We start from the raw sequence: 6,000 nt of genomic DNA, 5'->3' as shown, positions 1-6,000 counted from the left end.
GAGCGGATCATAGAGTTGCAGAATGTCTATATGGTGGCGGCTAAATGCATCTTAGAATACTTTCTGACACGAAACAGCCCGATTGTCTGATTTGCATGAATAACCTGCAGTTAAACCCTGAGCGATACAAACGCCTCAAATGACTGCTGTCCGCTGCTACGAGACATAAACAGCTTATGCGTATGAAAGCGTGAACTCCGTGGCACTGGTAAATGAAAAAAAGATTTTCTTCGTGCATTTATATTTTTGTTGAGTGTAGTCTAACCATCTCAACTTTGACTCTCTAAGTTTATCTGTTAACTGTTGCTCAGTTATGTTCATTTCTAATCTTGTCCATCCTGGTCTAGCTCTCCCTAAAGCCCAATTTATACTCCTGCGTAAAGTGCTCTGCGTAGCTACGCAGAGTCCTCTGCGTCGACGCAGAACCTGTCGAAGAGCCTCTGCGTCGTCTCCGGGTGCACGGAATATTTTTTAAGTGTCCGTCACTCCGTCAAGGGACTACGGAGACGGCAAGAGCTGCGATTGGTCCTCAGGACAGGCCGAGCGAAGCTGCTCTGTGCCGGCTCTCAGTGCGCTCCGGGCGTCCTGACAGAGGCGGAGCTGATCCCCGCCGATAACGCCGCTGCCGAACTATAAATACGTCATATCTTAACACACACAGCACATGTTTAGACTCTAAATGGCCAATTTCTCGCCTCAAATTATCTTAAAACTGCGTTCCGTGACACAGAAAAGTGAGAAACGGCCACTTTTTCAACAACAACAGTCTTTCTCTCTCTTTCTTTCTCGGACGCCATTGCTCACTGTAGCCAGAAGCACAACAACCTTGCGCAGCGACCCCTACTGATCGGGCGGGAAATTGCAGCGAGTGTCCGTCACCACGACGCAGAAGTATAAATGCTCGAGGCGTCTCCGTGGTGACGCAGACGGATAACGCATACGCAGTCGGAGAAGTATAATGTGGCCTTAATACCAATCGATCAGAAGTGAATGAAGTATATTATTTATTAAAAGTTGAACAGTTTGATCAGCCTTGATAGTCTTTGGTGCTTGGACTGAATAGGGTAATAATCAAATGCATCTGGCTTGACTAGCAACTGCAATGAAGGTGTGTGTTAAGATGTTATTGTGTGAGGGAGAATCAACTCACTGCAATGAAGTCGGCGTGGCACCGATTAGCATTGATTAAGCCCAGGTGTGGGGAGTCTTCATATACCCTGAGTCTCCAGTGCTCTGTGCTGACTCATTGTCTCACCTTCAGAGGCAGTGAGAGGTTCTCCCTGTGGCTTCTTAAGTTGTCAATGTATCTATAAACAACAACTCAGAGCTGTGTGTGTGTGTTTGAATGTGTTTCCCAGTGTATTACTTGAGAGATGCTGCCGTTGAGCCTTTTGGGTTATCAAAGGTCTCCCGGGCAGCCTTTGCCTTTCGTTTCATATATTCTGTATCTCCTGGGCAGTTCTGGTTTTGAGTCAGATGCTTGGCAGCAGTGGTTTAATTTTACTGCTTTATTTCATTAAGGAAGCCTGTAGTGGCTCAATACAGTATCGTTTTTTGGGTTTTTTTACCCTTTCCAATCTATCGCTATTGCGGTTTTGTGGGTCGACACCTGCATCTTTAACTTACATAAATATTAACACATTGAATAACCAGTTTGGGAGCAAGCGATCAGCAAAAAATGACTGTCATGGGACTCGGTGCAGTGTGAGGAGATTAAAGCGTGTCAGCACCTCAGGGCAAACAGATGATAACCAAACAACAGGCAGCTAATCTGCAGTAAATAAAAGAAAAACCGTGATATATGGAAGTGGTATAAATTCTCCATGTGACTATGTTACCATCTGGTATTATTATAAAAACCCATAGACGGACAGAAACAACATATACAAATATTGTCATGGGAATTTTTTTTGTATAACCTCCATATATTGAGCACAATGAAAGCAATATTTCATGTGGGTTACTGTAATGCTCTTCCTCAGTGGTAATACGAAAGGATAGGCAAAGCAGGCAATGTTGTGAGAACATTCTTTAAGGTGCTGTATATCGGATAGTTATTATTTCAAGACATAAAATGATAACTTTTTGAATTGTGTTTTCAGTCTGTTGTGTCACCCACTGCCACACATCCAATCACACATGCAGCTCATCACGCAGGATGCCAGCAAAGAAATGCTGAAGGCTATATACCAAACCTAAAAAAAAATCCTCTGCACCTCTCTCAAAACAATCTCAACCAGAGAAGGAGAAAACTGAGGGTCTGTGGTGGAGATTATGTTTAAACATAAACGACTGAGAAAGCAGAGGAAGTTGATGACGGACTGTGACAGACATGTCGTTGTGGATGCTTTTCTACCAGATGTGGAAGCAACGGGGAACCTCAACCAAGGTGTTTTTTGCACACACACACACACACACACACACCAATTAGTGCCACAAACTGTAACGCCAGGCGTCAAGCTCTCTCCTCCTTCGAAGACTCCCGCAGGGACACTCTCCAGGAAGAAAAACATGGGACCCTCCAATTCCCTTCTTGGCCATGGGCTGCCCATTTAGCGAATACTCACTGTCCCCTCTCTCTTTCATTATGTTAGTGGATATATATATATATATATATATATATATATATATATATATATATATATATATATAGCCTTATCTGTTATTGAAGCATCTCCTCTCATCATATGAGAAGATTCCGTTGCGCTAAAGCAGACACACTTTGACTTTCAATCGCCGACTGTTGCTGACACAATAATGATCCTAATACATTCTATGGATGTGGATGAACATACACAGTGTATTGAATCACTTCAGACACCCACCTTGATCAACACGCATGCCACGATTTGAATTGGAATTCAAACAATTAAAGCCACTTTTGTACATTAACTTTAAAGCGGACCTAGACCGGAAGTTCCAATTAACGCTGTTTTTAGTGTATATCTGCGTCATTACCTTGTTTAAGAAGCCCTGAACAAACATTTCAGCCATTGCTGAGAACGCTGTGTTGTAATCTCGGGCTCAGCGAGATCTCTGAAAAAACCCGGTCCGGTTACGTAAACACCGGTTCTCCGGAACAGCAGATGGTCCTGCTCCGGGCACTAGTCCGGGCACATCCGGTTGCGTACATTGAACCGCAGAATAAGAATAACGTCCGTTGTGGAGGTGTTTCACGAGCGACAGTGTCTTCTGACTCTGGGTCTGACTCCGGGTCAAAGTCATAAAAGGGACTGCGGCGGGGAGTCGTGAAGAAGCTATTTTTAAACAATGTTTTGATAACGAGTGCATCCACCGTTCCAGAGGGGGGCGCTGCGCTTCTGAGACCGTGTGTGCTGAATATGTCACTTCCGAGTACTGGCCAATCACAAGACAGTTGGGAAGTCGAGGTGAGAGTTGAGTCTGAAATATCGCGTCTGGGAAACGGCGTCAGAAAAGAGGATTTCTATCAGCTCGTTTACAGCAACTAGGAGGTTTTTGACCATAAAAACAAGTTAATGTATGTAAGTAGACCTCCATAACTAACATATTATGTGCAACAGGACCACTCTATGTGAGCTTTAAAGCCAATTTTGTACATCAACTTTAAGTGTCATGATCTGCTGTCAAGAAATTGCTATGAGACCTTGGTTGAGAAACCAAATTTCTCCTGCTATGGTTGCAAAATCTGTGCCTTTTTCTAAACCAGATTGTTAAATAGGTTGATAATAAACAGTTGGTTATGTCATGGTGCAGCTGTGACTCCTCTCAGCCCTGATCATCCACACCTGGCCTCAATCAGCTTGCTACACTACTAATACTCCTGTGTTCCGGGGTCTCATCACCAGATTGTCAGCTCTTCACAGTGGCTAAATCCTTTTGCATGCAGTTTTTTTCAAAAAATAAAGTGTTTTTCTGTATCTTGATTCAGCAGCGATAACGCTTTATTTCCCTGCTCATTAGATCCAGCCACCTGTCACCAGCCTTTGTCATATCGGTGACAAACTCGCAGACTTCCCTGCTGCACTGCACTGCCAGCTCCCTGTCACCCTGAACACACCAGATGAATTATCACCATTTTCAACTCCAGCTCTGTGTCTGTTTATGGGTTCAAGAAAACCAAATTCAACAGGTTAATCATTAACAATTAAAAGGAATATAAACGATAATAGAAACACATGGTTTTCTTTACATTTTTAGCGTTGCTCGCTAGCAGCACACACGTGGCAACTGGTCGTGACGTCACCCATAAATATCTGAACCCGCATTTTCAAGCTAAAAGAATTGCAATTTTGCAACCAGACTTTCAGAGGAATGCAACCATGCTATTGGATGGTGCCGGCTGTCAATCACAGTGGTGTCCGCCCATGTGCCTTGTGTGTGTCAAGATGTGAAACTCGTGATTGAGGTCATCGAGTCCTCAGGAAAATCTTTTTAATAAATCAAGTGAGAAGTCGAAGCTCATTTTCCCATTCACTTCCCTTCTTGAAGCGAAGAAACCTCTAGTGGTTTTTTAATCATTTCTTATTTGCTGGTTGGTCACACCGGTTTCTCTGCACTTTTGGCATCCTCTTCTTCTTCTTTTTCTTCCTGCTAGCGTTTTATGGTGACTGGCCATTTAGTGTGGTACCAACAACACATTTTATGGAGTGTTGACATTTTTAATCAAGGATATACAGTGAAAACAAAATCCAATCACATTCACATAATCAAATTGGAAATTGTCTTTTTTTAAAGACTTTAAGACACTCTTTGTTGCACATTCTTATAGCATCTATATATACTGTATGTTTAAAGGTGCCATATGTAAGAATGTGGCCAAAAACAGTTACTACATTCAAATTCAAAATACCGAGGTCTTTTAGGTTTGGTTTTCTGACATAACTGGCAAACCGTGGTTGCACGGCAGCTGAGACTCTACTGAATGTAATGATTGGTAGACGGCGGTAGGTGGCGCCACATGCCAAAATATGATTTCAAAACATAAACATGATTTGGAGTCTGCAAAATAATTTTTTTTTACATTTTGTCTGTATTGTTGTTGTTGGTGAGTTCAGTTTGTTATATGAACATTATTCCTGAGTCTCTGTGACTCGGGTCAAATCAACTCAAACCTGCAATGAAATGAGACTATGTTTTTTTGGAACCATTTCAATATTTCTTTTACAATCTGACAACATGAAGAATTGTAGTTCTTAGCTTAGCTTAAAGATGTCCTTCGATAAAGATAAATAGTGTTTATATTGTGTAAGCTATGCTATTAGTTCAGGTTGTGTGCAAACCTCTCGGGACATTTTACAAGTTTGCTGCGGTCAAAGTCAAAGGCTGAGGTTCCAGCAATTAACCAACTAACAATAAATCATTAACATACCTCATTCCTGTAATGATGACGTAAACATCATCAATGTTATTCTGCATAAATAATTAATAAACTGGGCTGTATTTGTAAGTGGTTACTGGTTACATGTCACCAAACTCATCAATGCCCGGCTTATGTTTATTTATGCACGTCTTAACTACCCTCATTTCTCTCCATCCAATATGTTCTGCGGACTGGCTCCAGGTGCATGCTTCAACAGTAAAAACCCCCAGGCTTTACACTGCACATATTTGCTCCATATTTATGGAATATCTTATAATAGAAACTCTATACATTCTGTTGCCTCTTTGGAACAGTGAATGGAAAAATATCCAGCATGATATTTGGCAAAGTGCGTGCAACAGTCGCACGTCTGAAACATCTTAAAAATTAATGAAGTCTACTTTTTTTTCCTACCTTTAGAAATAGTCACACGGATTTTGTTATCGTGTCGTCTGACTGTAGATAATAATAATGCTTCTCACTTTTTTTTGGTCATTCAAATAAAAAGACAAAAGAGCTACAGCTTATGGTATAGCAACACAGCATAACGGCTTCTTTCTTTTTTTTTTTACTCAAACATTTGAAATTCCTCCCACTGAAGATCATCAATATTCCACTGTAAGCTGTTTGTACATAACATTACATAGAAAAATAAATCA

The sequence above is a fragment of the Microchirus variegatus genome (assembly GCF_963457635.1).
Source record: "Microchirus variegatus genome assembly, chromosome: 21".
NCBI classification, from domain to species: domain Eukaryota; kingdom Metazoa; phylum Chordata; class Actinopteri; order Pleuronectiformes; family Soleidae; genus Microchirus; species Microchirus variegatus.
Note: the sequence above shows the minus strand (reverse complement) of the source record.